Genomic DNA, 14,965 nt, shown 5'->3' on the forward strand with positions numbered 1-14,965 from the left:
AAAATCCTATTGGAAAGCATGCAGAAAAAGTGCATCTATACAGCTATGAATGTTTTACATGTAATAGACAGTGCTCCTGAAGTACCAGCTTAGTTAACTGTGTGTTGATAGTTGTATACTCTCAACTAATTCCAGCACCAATCTCAAGGATCATGGAAATATATTGAATATGCTAAAGGAAATTCCCTTGGTATTCACTCATGATCATTTGGTTGTTTTGAATTTATGAGTGAGTGCTTGTTCCTAATAGGATATGCACAGACTGCCAAATAAATAGCTGATGTCGAAAATAAAAGTTAGGAAACCATTAAAAAATATTTCTCCCATTCACCCCTTCCTGTCTATCCCCACCACATTACCCTGCTTCACTGGGATTATGGCTCTTGCCTAAGTGAACTCCGTACCTGGTTGCCACTAGCATAAATTTGACCTTGTCATTCCCCTTCCAGGGCTTGCCATGGAGTCCCTACAAGCGTAGGGTAGACTCTCAGTTCTTTAAGTTGGTGTGTGATGGTCTCAGCTCCTTCTAGCAATGTTCAACCTCCATTCTCCAGCAGCTTTGGGCTCATTCTGTCCTTTGCCTGTTTTGCTACTTCTGCCTGGAAAATTCTCCCCCATCTTCAGAGCCTGGAGAACTCCAATTCACCCAGCTTCCTTTTATTCTTCCTCCTTCTTCTCCAGAACTATTGCTTCCCCTCACTGCTGCCTGAACGCTGGGTGTACACACATCAGTAATGTCATGTTTGTTGTACTGCGATCATTTTCGTTACTTCTTGGGCCTTCCTACCAGATGTTGCAAGCTACTTCTCACACAGAAGTCTCTACTTTTTTAATTAACATTTTTAAAGGTAATTTAGTTTTAATTTATTTTCATCATTTTTTCTTCATGATCCAGATATTTTAAAATGCAATGAAAGATAACTTTCCATGATATGTCAGAGACTGGAACTCAAAAAAAAATTTTCAGACTGCAAATGAGTTATACAAATGAAAATATCAATTGGAGATCCAGTTATCAATATGAAAGCACTCAACATATTAAAAGTTAACAAGTATTTGTTTAGAACACATAAAAAGTCAGTTTGCTAAAGCTGTGATTTTAAAGAACTGTTGCAGAGGTTTGAAGAGAATAGATTTAACTTAAAAGAGCTTGAAACAAGTATTCAAAAGAAATTTGTGCCTTTACTAAAATGACGTTAGTTTTTAAAAATTACCAATTTTGGTAATCAAATGATTCATTTTTTAAATAAGAAAAGACACTATAGAACTGAAATACCGGTCTAATAGTCTTGTTTTTACTTTTCCTTTAAAGTAAGAAACAGAATGAGAGTTAAACAGAAAGCACTATCAGACATCAGTTAATCCAAGATAATAGATTCTTAGTTCTTAAAGCACTTGCAGAGAAAACCATTGTGGGGCACAGAATATGGAAGCAGTGCATAATAACTGAAATCCTATGAGCGTGTGTCTTTGCCAAGTGTCACAGGCTGCTTTTTGAATTTGTCCTTGGCCACTTTTTTCCCTCCAATACTACTTTTCCTGTGACTTTTTTTCTCTTGATGGAGAAGTATGAAATATAAACAAGCTCTTGCATTGTACACTTAGAAGTGTACAATTCAAGCATTATACAGCTATCTACATACCGATAAATCCATCAAATAAATCTTGGCTAATCCAATACTAAAGAACCTATCAGGGCACAAAAAGAATGAACACCTGCTTCTTTTTGTTACATGTATGATTCAGATATTGAATCTGAAGAAAAACATTTAATCATTTTGGCTCTCCTCTACATTCCCATGTTGATAACTTACTAAAATATTCCTGTGTAATTGGGTTTGGTCTTATTATTTCAAGTCAGTTTTAAAACCTCAAAATCAGCCATGCAGACAAAAAAAGGCAATCAGAAAGATTATTTCTTCCTTACCTCCCTAACTCCAATAACTACAAAGTCAACTTTACGACATGACTCCAAACACTGGATAGTGAGGACAAAGGCTAGGCCCAATTTCTTCGTAATCCTTTTTGGGGTGGTATACATGGTAGAATTCGGGCGTGGAAGCCAGCGTGGAGCCTCCACACCAAATTGCGTGTGACTACATTTTGAGTGTAATGACTTGTACATCGATAGGTTTTCGTGTCAATCTACCACCACTCAGTTCCTCCCTTAATTTCAGCCTGGCATCTACAGTTCTTTTCAAATCTCTTTGCAAGTGATGTCCAAAGCCCTTGAACATAGTTGAACCTCCAGAGAGGATAATATTCTTGTAGAGAGGATGTGTGATATCAGTAGGACAGTTGTGAATTACTTTGTCTACAACTTCTGAGATAGGTTGAGTAAAGCCTGGATTAGCAAACTCTAGATGAAAAAAAAAGTCAGGTCCCAAGAATCTCTCAATAGCCAATTCTGATGAAAAATTCTTTCTTTGAGAGAGCATTGATTCCAGTACACTTTGCTCCATCTGTGTCATACCTGTTAAATTCTTTTACTGAATCTGGACAGGCATAACTATAGTGCTCCTTTAACGTTTCCAAGGATTGCTCTGAGAAGCAGCAATCCATCTCTCAGCAACTGCTGAATAAAATATGTTCTGTTTAATCCCTTGTTTGGAATGTGCTTAATACAGCTGCCAATCGTATACCTTCAGCCACAGGAATAACATGGGTGGCACCGTCTCCACTATTACCATACCAATCAACAGACCGTTCTCCGACTTGTCTTGAACTCCAGGATGCAGCTAAGACAAGAATAGCCTGCACAGAAATGTACAAGCCTTGAACATTATTTCAGCAGTATATTCCCTGTTTTCTGGAGTATTCAGTGGAGGTTCAGTCAAAAAAAATTGGTCTTCAGGTTCTACTTTTAAATATTTAAAGATCATTTGATCCATAAACCTTTTCATCAAGTCCCATTCTTCAACAATGCCACGGTGGATTGGCCACTTTTTTGCATATGAAGGTCTTCCTGTTGCTTCATCAGCAGTGAAGAATTCTAGGTCATCAACACTTTTCACCACCCTCTTTTGAGCTTGCTCATCCAATTTTGCTGACTCCTTAACAGCAATACTCTGTTCCACAGTCCAGCACACAGTCCGGCAGCCATCCACCATCTTCCTCGTCCACTGCTGCTGCCACTGTCACTGTCTGTTTGGTGCTACTGTCTGTTTGGTGCTGATTGGGGCGATAGAAGCTATCTGACCATCCACAGCTGGCCACTCTCTCTGTTGGGGAGTGAGAGGCAGAGCCAGGGAGCGCAGTCAGTAAGTGAGAAGCCTGCAGGCTTGGTCAGTGGCTACCACTTTTACAACCCAGGCTGGCAGGCTGTCTTGGAATTTTTTTTTTTTTTAAGATTCTCTTTTTTCATGTGGACCATCTTCAGAGTCTCCACTGAACCTGCCACAACACTGCCTCCATTCCATGCCTTGGCCCCTTGGCCACGAGGCATGTGGGACCTTAGCTTCCCGACCACGGTTCAAACCTGCACCCCCCTGCACTGGAAGGCGAAGTCCCAGCCACTGGACCACCAGGGAAGTCCCCCAGAAGTCTTTAGAAATGGTTGTTGAGTGACTGAATGACTGTCTATGCTTGCATTTTTTTCTCGTGACTTAAGTTCACAACTTTTATAGAAATTGGAGCTTTCCAGACTCCCAATAGCTGAATCACTGGGGTGTTGCACCAAAATTAAAATATTCTTTTATTGTGTTAGTTTTATGTTTGACTCTGGCATCTACTTTGTTTTGAGCTTTGACTTTCATAAATTAGGAGTTGGAACTTCTTCACATCCAGGAAATGTTATCTTCATGCCCAAGAAAAATGTTTTGCAGTCAATCAACTAATCATTTCATGAGTATAATCATAATGCTACTTAGCTTTATTTTGTAGAGGTGCTGGGTACTGTGCAAAGTATTTTTAGAGACAGCATCTCATTTCATCTCTTTGATACCTCTATCAAGAAGGTACTAACCTATAATGGAAAAGAATCTGAAAAAGAAAATACACACACCACACACATATATCTGTCACCTGAAGCTAACACAACATTGTAAATTGACTGTACCTCAGTTAAAAAAATGATTATTGAAAAAAAAGAAGGTACTAGTCTTGTTTCTCCTTTTACAAGGGAGGGAATTAGGCTTGGCAAGGTTAAGTAAAACTTGTTCAAGGTCATACAGCTGGCAGTGCTATCGTAAGGACTCAAGGACAGGCCTACGTGATTCCAAGACAAATGCAGTGTGGCACGTGTCACCATTGCATGAGATACATCTGTTGCTACCCTCCAGTCTCTTCCTCATGATTTTCAATCTTTGCATAAGTCCAAGGTGTCTTCATCAGTCATTTGAACCATATGTCACCTGTTTAGCCTCTATTAAATAGAAGCTCTAAATCAGGAGTTGGCAAACTGGCCCATGGGTCAAATATAGCCAGTTGCCTATCTTTTTTGTACAACCTGTGAGCTAAAAATGATTTTTACATTTTTTAATGACTGAAAAATCAAAAGAATTATATTTCTTGACACCTGATAATTACATATGACTAAAATTTCAGTGTCTGTAAATAAAGTTTTATTGGAACATACTCCCAAGCTCATTTTCGTGCATGCTGTCTATGGCATAAAGCAGAATTGAATAGTTGTGACAAGAGACAACATAGAGCACAAAGCCTGAAATATTACTATCTGGTCCTTTACAGAAAGTGTTTGCTCTGAGCTGTAAGTCTAGGGAATTTACGTATGCTGGTGTGCACATTTCTGCAGCCCTGGACAGAACACTAAAAATGTTTTGTCTGCATCTGCAATTGGGTTGTGTGGTTTTTGGAGGATCTCCAATCACTTAACAATTCTGATTCATCGTGGTGACCTGGGAAGAGCCTTGCTCTGGAATACATTCTTACTTTGTAATTCAGGAGAGTTGCATACCCCGAAGTCACTTCTGGTAATACCCCACCGGCTGTCACACACCGACAAACTCCTCCTCTACCCAGAGTTTACAGTGCTGGCAAGGAATGGCCGTGGATGGATGTGTTCGGATGGGGAAATAGTGTTTTCTGTTTACAGGTGTTTAGACATTTTGCCATGCACCTCATTGTAATTCCTCACCAGGGAAACAGTGCTTACTCCTCCCACTGGGTTCCCTCCACTCCCATCATCGTCCCCTTCTTGTTTTAATTATTCTGACTTTATTTTGCCTTCTTCTTTGCTTCATTTTGAAAGAGTCCCAATTTGCTTTTCTTGCCAGTTCTCTACTTACTTTTCCCAGGGCTCAAAAATGATTCTTGAGGGTGATGTCATTTTCATGTTTATCTTTCCTCTCTAGCATGACTTTGATTAAATATGTATATTTTAATTGGTGAGCCGTGTTCTAAGGGAGTTGATCATTGCAAGGACCATGGCCAATTTCAGCCTCAGTTAACCCGAGTTGATTTGTACAATAGCAATGGAATGTTTTGGCTTCTACTGCAGCAGGAATAGATTATATATGTTGCATAGGCTTTTCAGAGACTTCATGCAGAAATTATGCGAACCAGATGGTACCCTTTTGAGTTGCCAGACATGCATATTTTAAAGAAATATGGTGTATCTATTCTCCTTGGTAGATTTAGATGGGGGTTCTTTGGGAATGGAAATCAGCTGAAATTGCCATAATTGAAAAATTCTTGGAAACTTGTCATCAAAATAAGGAATGTAATATCAGAAGGCCAGCGTAGACTGTTAAGGAACAAATATTATTGGATTTATTTAATTTACTTCTCCAAGGACGAAAAGCCCTATAGAATCCATGATATATTTTTTCTTTGAAAGGCTACTGATTTGCTCACTGAGATCTCTTAAGGGCATTTGGGGCAGTGAGAAAAGATAGGTACGAGGCAGGGGAGATTGCATGGACCCAAAGTAGGAACAGAGAGTGAGGGCCAAGCCACATCATCGAAAGCTAATGGGACGGGGTCACATCACTCTGAGAAGACAAGACCTGGGACAACTTGCAGGTTATGGAAAGGGCAGAGCCTTGGGCGGACCGCTGCTGGGTTTCCTCTGAGTAGGCAGGACATCTTGATCAGTCGTAGTTACCTCTAAGCACTGACTAAGCAGGGTTTGCAGAGGAGGAAGCTGGGTCTCTCTGCAGGTAAGATGAAGAGCATGATGGAACCAAGGAGCCCCAGCCTGGTAGGAAGGAGAGTAGGGCCAGCTTGGCTTTCTGCACTGGCACTTGCTAGGGAAATGGTTCTTTGTGCCTCAGTCTTCTTATCTGTGAAATGGGTTTACCTTCATAGGGCTGATGTATTTATGAAGCTTACATAGTATCTGGCTCAATTCTAACTTGGAGGGTTGTGTTGAGGGTAAGAAATTACATATCTAAAGTGCTTTGCACATAATATAGTTCAATAAATGGTGATTTTATTATAATGATCATTTAGAAGGGAGTCATATAGCCTGTTGGTGAAGAGTTTGGGTTCAGAGTCAGGGAGACCTGGTTGGAATCCCAGCTTAGCAGTGTAGTAGTGGTGTAACCTTAGGCAAGCCCCTTCCCTTCTGTAAGCCTCAGTCTCCTCTTCTGTACAATGGGGAGAAAAACAGCTCCAACACGGTGGACTCAGAGGATTAAATGAGTTAATGCATGTGAAGTACTTAGCACAGGTCTCGGCATGTAATAAACATGCAATAAGTGCTAGCTGTTAACTTTCTCCTCTGGCCTTCTTCCTGGGACAGGAAATCAAACTCTGTTCCTTAAAGCAGAATTTGGCCAAGCTTCGCCCTCCTAAGGTCTTTCTGTGAGAACCTACTTCTGGGTCCCTGGGGAGCAGAAGCCCTGCTTGGGTGACGACTTAGGTCTCTCAGTTCCCCCTCAACCCCCCCCACAATGCTACATGTTTCCATACTGCGTACATTAAGGTCTGCATTTAGTAATTTATCGTTTAAGGGCTGGGTGCATATTTTTAGGATCCTTCAAAGATGAGCACATTTGGGATCGACACTGAAGGGACCCCCTTGCTGTTTTACTCATAGTGTTGGTAGTATAGCCTGGTGGTTAGGGTGTTTGGTGGTGGGGAGTGGCATAGCCAGACTGCATATATATATTGTTTTCTTGGTTTGAAGGCTCCCATAAGCAGACTTCGAAACAGGAATTTGTGGGGAAGCAGCTTTTTGGTTGTTGTTGGTTTTGAGGTGATGCCAGGAAAACCAGTGGGGGAGTGGGGAAGAGAGACAGGGGAGAGAAGGAAGCCAGTGAAGGGTGTGCTACCAAATTAGTGACCTGTGGGAGCACCTGGGGCTCAGGCTTTCTGGGGAACGCTCAGAGACAGCATGCCTAGGCAGGGGGCTGGGGTGTTTATTTACCAACTGCCCTGCTATCATTGGCTGAGGGTTGCTCCTGGGAGCATTAACTATTTGGTACTTCCAGTTTGCCAAAACATGGGCTGATGGTCATGAAGATGGAAAAAAACACTCCAGCCTGGAAGTTGCAGGTGTTTGCAGTAAACAGTCTTGAGCTTCTAGAGGTGAGTCCTGGGGGACCGTGGGCAGGACACTGACAACATCTATCTGCTTTCTGCCTCTAATGTGTGCTGTTGCCTCTGCCACCTACCAGCTCTGTGATCTTGGGTACGCTACTTATTGTGCCTTAGTTTTCTCATCTGTAAAATGGAGATAATAATAGTACCTCCTTCCTAGACTTGTGATGAGGATTCGCTAAATAGATATGTGCATGGTGCTGAGTAGAATGCTTGTGGTGTAGTAACTTAAATAAATGCTAGCTTTTTATTAATATGTGATTTTTCATTGAGTTTCTTCAGTTCATTCAGTGTAACTAAATTTACCATGTCCATTGTGATGTAAGATGAAAGTCCTTTGAATGAAAAATAATTTTTAGTGGTATCTTTGGGCATCAAAATCATTTCTCTGATTTGTATTTATTTTAAAACAATCACGACACAAATGAAAACATCTTCAGGTTAAAAAAAAAAATTCCCCTTTAGAGCTTCCCTGGTGGTGCAGTGGTTAAAAATCCACCTGCCAATGCAGGGACACGGTTTGATCCCTGGGCCGGGAAGATCCCACATGCCTCGGAGCAACTAAGCCAGTGTGCCACAACTACTGAGCCTGTGCTCTAGAGCCCATGAGCCACAAGTACTGAGTCCACATGCCACAACTACTGAATCCTGTGTGCCTAGAGCCTGTACTCCACAACAAGTGAAGCCACCACACTGAGAAGCCTGTGCACTGCAAAGAAGAGTAGCCCCCCACTCACTGCAACTAGAGAAAGCCTGCGCAGCAACAAAGACCCAACACAGCCAAAAAAACAAATAAAAAATAAATTTATTAAAAAAAAATCCCCATTAATCCTACCACCTGTATGCTGTTATTTTTATCTTTCTATTCCTTTGGAGTCTGTCAATATAAATTCATCTATCTACACTGTTATAATTAATGGCAAACTACATTTTTATCATGTTGATGTGATAATAAAATAACAACCACGTACCAGGCATACTTCACAGGCTTTATCTCATACAATTCTCACCACACCGTGAAGAAGATGCTATTGTCCCTTTTTGACAGATGAAGAAACTGAGGCACACGGAGATTGTGCAACTTTTGTCAAAGCACACAGTTTGTATTTTATGGGGTCAGGATGAGCCTGGGAAGATCACAAAGCTTGGACTTCCCTTCTGCTCGGTGCCTCTCATCATGTGTGATTTGGGATCCACCTTGGAAATACATTCATTGGGATGTGCTGTCTTTCCTGGCACCTATTTATTTGTTCTTTGTGCATTAAGGGAACTAGTTCCTGTTACAAAGAATGGAAACATGCTGAAATCATCTTTCAGTGGATGACTTTAGAACCAGGGGTGATGTGACGCTGTAAGATTAGGCAGCCATTGGATTTCCAGTAATTTGTCAGTTTTGCTCCACTGAGGTGGAGCTGCATTTAAGCTATAGTACTTCTGCTCTCCCCTGCTGCCCATTTGATATAGTTCACTTCAGAAATGGCTTAATTTACTTGATTTTGATGTGAGTTGCATTAAACCAGGCAAACATTTTTCAAGTACTGAAATTTCAGGTTAGCAAAAGGAAACCATGCAGTGTTTTTCTTTAATGATGCATTTGAAAGAGCACACCAGTGCGTTTTGATGGTAGAGTATTCCCTAGCGCTGTGTGAAGGTTTTTGGAGACTCCGGGACTGATTATTTTTTTCTGATGAAAATACTTTCTTTAACTTGTCCAGAGAAATAAATGCTTTGGGTTTCGTTCAAAGACAGCTACTCTTACTGTTTCTGTCTTGTACTTTTGGATTTGATATTTTCTACCTGAGACAGTTCTACTTGAGAAATAAATATTGTAAAAAGCCACTAGAGGGGCACTGAAATCTGTTATGGGGGAAGGAATTAATTTCTTATTGAAAGAAGATGACATTAAAGAGGGGACAGTCATTTCCAATATATTACCTGACGAAAAGATGATTCTAATTTCTCCTGTCACCTAGTGGTAATTGAGAGTGCCTGTTTACCATATCTTTGCCAACATTGGGTATTATTCTTTTTAAATTTTGCCATCATGATAAATTTAAAAACATGTTGTATCGTTTTGAGTTGTGTATATTGATTTCACGTATGTGGTGGCCATTTGCATTTCTTCTTCTGTAAATTATCTTTTAATATTTTCCATATTCTACTTAATTGCCATTTTCAGATTTAACTTTATATATTAAGTATACTAATCCATCATCCTATATCTTGTAATAATTTATTTAGGTGATCATCTATGGTTAGACATTTGTGTGGTTTTCCTGTTTGTAATTCTTATTATGAATTATGTACAAAAGTTTTTGGACATAAAATAGTCTTTCCTTTTTATATATCATATTCTTTTCTATCCTTATGAAATTCTAGTTATTATGTATATTGACTTCCCCTGCCCTCCCAGGGCGTGCTCTCCAAATCTCTTTTCTTTCTACAAACATAACAATGTCTTAACTTTTTTTAGTTTGGTGAAGATTCTCTCAAGCTTGTCTTTGAAGTCTCTGACTTGGTTTCCTTTGATATACAAGCTGGCTTTTCAATGCTGTCCTGTTTTTAGTTTGACAGTTATGTTTTGTATGCGTAGAAATCTTGATCTCAATTGGTCCCTTTTCCAGAGATGCAATGTCCCACTTAGGAATAGGATAAGTGAATTGCTTTCATGCTTTCTTCCATTGCTTTCTGATTCTTATGGGTGTACTTATTTTTATTTCTCAGATTAGTTCTGTTATGTTGAACTACGAACTTTCTTCCTATGTTAGGTGATTTTTTTTTCTTGCGCTTTAAGAAGGTAGCTTTATTATGTCTATTTCTAGCAGGTAAGATATGCTCGGTCAGCCCAGAAGGGATGAAAAGAGAGAGGCTTAAATGTATAGGTTAGCTTTCTCAAGGAAGCTTGCAGTTACCTTCTAGGACCAGTGCTGCCCAAACAACTTTCTGTGATGATGAAAATGTTCTAGGATCTGAGCTGCCTGATTTGATAGCCATTAGCCACACATGGCTATTGAGCATTTGAAATGTGACTAACGTGACTGTGATAGATTTCTAAAATATTATTTAGGGACTTCCCTGGTGGCGCAGTGGTTAAGAATCCACCTGCCAGTGCAGGACATGGGTTCGATCCCTGGTCCAGGAAGATCCCACATGCCACAGAGCAACTAAGGCTGTGAGCCACAACTTTTGAGCCCATGTGCCACAACTACTGAAGTCCACGTGCCTAGAGCCCATGCTTCACAACAAGAGAAGCCACCGCAATGAGCAGCCCGCGCACAACAACGAAGAGTAGCTCCCACTCACCGCAACTAGAGAAAGTCAGTGTACAGCAGTGAAGACCCAATGCAGCCAATAAGTAAAAATAAAAAAAATAATTAAAAATGTTATTTAATTTTAATTCATTAAAATTAAAATTTAGATGGCCATATGTAGCTAGAGGGAATGGATTGGATAGCGTAGCCACTGTGAAGTTAGACACTACGTGTGTTTTGACACCATGGTGTTAGATGCGACAGACACCACTGTATTCGCAGCCCACTTTCACATAATAGGCACTTAATGTTTGTGGAAATAATGAGTGTAACTGAGGGATATCTATGGCAGGGTTTTCTTTAATTGCTGTGCCAACAGTTCCTTTCCTCTTTGTATGTCTTCCCAAGGTTAGGTAAGGCAGTCTACCTCCTTCATCAGGAACTACCACGAGCGCTCTTTTCGAGGCATCTACGGGACTTCCACCCTATGGCCCTTTATTTATCCCATTGCGTGTGCTGGTCTGACCAGTTAGCGAGGGATTCATCCGTCTTTGCTTCAGGCATTCTTGCCGGCTTTATGCCTTCCAGAAATTTCTCAAAGCTGCTCCCAGGTAGATTGAAGTTGCCCCAATTTGCAAAGCAGATCTAGATGATTCTGAATTTTATAGTCTTTTGGTCGTTCCATTGGTTCCAGCAGCATTTGTGGAAGAGATTATCTTTGCTCCATTGAACTGCCTGTGCTCTTTTGTCAAAGATTAGTTGACCATATTTATGGGTCTACTTCTGAGCTCTCTGTTCTGCTCCATTGATCTGTTTGTGTATTCTTTCACCAATGCCATGCTGTCTTATTTAACTGTAGCTTTATAGTAAGCCTTACAGTCCGATAACATCAGTCCTCCAACTTTGTTCTTCAATATCAGTCTTGGCTATTCTAGGTCTTTTGCCTCTCCATATAAAACTTTAAAATCAGTTTGTCAATATCTGCAAAATAACTTGCTGGGATTTTGATTTGGAATTTTTTACCTTCGTTATGAAAAAAAATTAAATATATAGAAGACTAAAGAGAAAAATATAATTAACATCCCTACCCCATCACCTGCATCTCACAATTGTTAACATTTTGCCACCTTCGCTTCATCTTCGTTTTTTACTGAAATATTTTAACAGACATCCTAACATTTCATTACCAAATATTTCAGTGTGCACATCTGAAAAATAAAGGCATTTTTCTCCTTAACTGTGCTACCATTATCAAACCTAACAATGATTCTTTATATCATTCAATGCCCAGCCTATATGCAAACTTCACTCATTATTCCCAGATGTCTTTGGGAAAGAGAGAGCTCTAGACTCTTCTTCAGATTATAAGGATACCAATCCCATTGTGGTATCCATTCTCCTTACCTAAATGTAATTACCTCCTAAAGACCCTGCCTCCAGATAACCATCACATTGGGAGTTAGTGCTTCAGCATATGGATTTTGGGGCTGGGGAGACACAAACATTCAGGACACAATAAAACTATGTCCAGATATTTGAGTACTTTCAAGTTCCTTTGGGTACATACCTATAAGTGGAATTGCTGGGTCATTTTAAAATCTCTTATAATCTAGAAGAGTTCCCTTCACCTGATTTTTTTTGTTGTTGTTCTTTTTTCTCCCATGACATCAATTTGTTGACGTGACCAGGCTAGCTGTCCCACCTTTGGGCTGTATCTAGTTGTTTTGTCATGCTGTTTTGCAGCACGTTCCTCTCAGCCTCGAATTTCCTATAATTTGGCTATGATGTTTTAATTTTCTCTGCAGTCTCTTCTTTACTCAGTTCACTCTATTGGATATATTTGCCTCTTCTGTTTTGTACGTGGCCTATTTTGGAGGAATGTGCTCTCGTTTCCTGTAGTAGACCCAAAGCAGTTTCTACTCCTCCCTGCCATAAAGTTATGTGCAAGGAGGTCTTTGCTCTAATTCCTCGAGGAACTATTTTTGTCCTCTTACACTTCAAATTCTGGTCATAGGCCTCAAACCGTTGTGTTTCTATTTACTTATCTATGAATAAGCCTAGTGTTGGCTCCTGGATGTGATGTACTGTTCACTCACAGTGCCTTCCCTGTCCTCCCTGACAGGCCAGCAGCTGAGCTGGTGTCTCCAATGGGACAGTTCTGGTCTGTCGCGCATCTTGGGCAGCTCTTTTTGGCTCACATGGCTTCTTTTTCCCCCACCATCCATTTTCTGACAAGTGATAAAATGGATGTTGGCCCTACAGGACCTGAGGGCCTGATCTCTGATCAATCTCTCGTAGCATGAAAATGTATACTTGCCTGCAGGCGCTATTCCCAGGTCACCCAGGAAGGCAGTTGGTCGGGTCAGCTCTGCACCATGCTCGGTTGCTCCCTAGGAGCTGCTGATTCAGGATGGATGAGGGACGAAAGCTATTGATGAGACTATAGGGACTTGACTTCTTCAGAAAGGAGTTCCCAGCAGTGTCAGGCTGGTTATGTGCTTTGAATTGAATCCCTTGGTTTTGTGTAGGAGTGGACAGTGGAGTTAGGATATTCATGGGGTCACTGCTAGCCCACATGGTGCTCTTTGTGAATTAGAAAAAGGCACCTGTTCCTCGAGATCCTGACTTCCATGTGTGGTAACATTGCGGTGTTCTACATACTGAATTTGTAAGAGCAGGTCATGGGACTGCTACTTACTAGAAAACTATATGGTAGGTGCACAAATCTACAATGTGATGGAAAGGGTGTGTTCTCTGAACCATGTGCTCAGCTGCACACTGCAGCCACTTCAGGGTTTGGGGCTGATGTTCACTGGTCAGTGACTATATACTCGAATTCCTTCCCATCAGTGAAAGATCCTTCTGAGTTTGGTATATGTTAAGTGGACTCTTATCTTGTCCAGACCTATTGCTATTATTAGTTTTCATGGGGACTTTAGTGAGCATCTAGGCACTGTCAGTCATCTGCCTCCCCTGACCCAGAAGACCGATGTCGACTTTTTGACAAAGATCCTGTTCAGTTCTAAAGCTGTAATACTGTGTATCGGGGTTGAATAGGGGGACCTGAAAGTCCAGTATGGCTTGTGCTAGTGGATGGGGTGCCTTGTAAAGAGCTGGTGTGTTTTGTGGCTCATGGAATGCTTTGCTTCTTCTGATGGCATTCTCTAGGCAGATGTTATATCTTATATGACTCCCAGGAAATGAGGCTGACTTCTGAGTATGACTCTAGGAATCAGGCTTATTGGTCTACTTTCCCTAATTATGATGATAAGTACCTACTTGAGAAGAAGATTCAAGCAGCACAACAAAGCTAAGGGAAAAAGGCTAAAACCACTTAATTTCCGTTATCCAGGGTTAACTACTGTTACCTCCATTTCTCCATCCCTTTTCCCACGTTCATCCAGGATGTTTGCTGCTTCCTTTGACGGGGGTGAGGCCTCCCCCTAGCTCCCCTGTCCCCTGTAGTAGCTGTTCTATCACCCAGTCCTTAGCCCATTTTGATAGCCTAGGGGCAACTTTATGTGTTTGCAAACTGCATTATTCTTCCGTAACTACAAACAAAATCTTCCTTTCACATTGAATGGTCCTGTAACGCTGGTGCACAACAGATTTAGATTTCAATCTGCCACTGCTTTGTGATCTTGGTAAAGTCACTTAACCCCTTTGGGCCTCCACTTCTATTTACAATAAAGAGGCTGAACCAGCGTGCCCATTCTAGGTGACATCAAGCAGGGGAATTAGGCCTGTTTGAGAGAGAACAGCCTGTGGGACAGGTTTGTACCGGTTGTCAGTGGAGTCTAGTGGGAATATCTAGAGATAAAGGAGGTGGCTAGCTAGCTAGATGGATAAAAGAGAACTGAAGCTGTCTCCGCGGCCTGGGCACTTCTTGCCAGGCTAGGGAAATGGGGTCATCAGGGACAGATGTTTGGCCCACAGAGGTCAGCTAAGAGGTTGGGAAGAGATTGATGACCTAGCGTGAGAGCTAACTTCAGAGGGAAGGACGAGGTTGGGCCCCTCAAGGCGTCTCCACACTTGGATACTCGGCCTCCTCTTCTCCGTGGGTCTAGGCTGCCTCCCTCCTGCTGTGGTGTTGTGTTAACATTGCCCCATTAATGAATGCTTTGCGATGGTTTGTTGTTGTCATTTTCCGAGGACCTAGATCAGCAGAGGCTTTGCTCCACACGCTGCACTGTCCCATGTAACTCTTAGAT

The 14,965-nt window shown here is 41.2% G+C and overlaps 1 protein-coding gene and 1 pseudogene across 7 annotated transcripts in view; one reads left to right on the forward strand and one right to left on the reverse strand.

Moving 5' to 3' along the window:
• Positions 1 to 14,965, forward strand: part of SH3GL3 (SH3 domain containing GRB2 like 3, endophilin A3) — a 302,977-nt gene that overhangs the window by 169,604 nt on the left and 118,408 nt on the right. The window lies entirely within an intron of this gene.
• On the reverse strand, positions 1,959 to 3,059 carry LOC130845012 (actin-related protein 3-like; annotated as a pseudogene).

The sequence above is a fragment of the Hippopotamus amphibius genome, chromosome 2, assembly GCF_030028045.1.
Source record: "Hippopotamus amphibius kiboko isolate mHipAmp2 chromosome 2, mHipAmp2.hap2, whole genome shotgun sequence".
NCBI lineage: Eukaryota > Metazoa > Chordata > Mammalia > Artiodactyla > Hippopotamidae > Hippopotamus > Hippopotamus amphibius.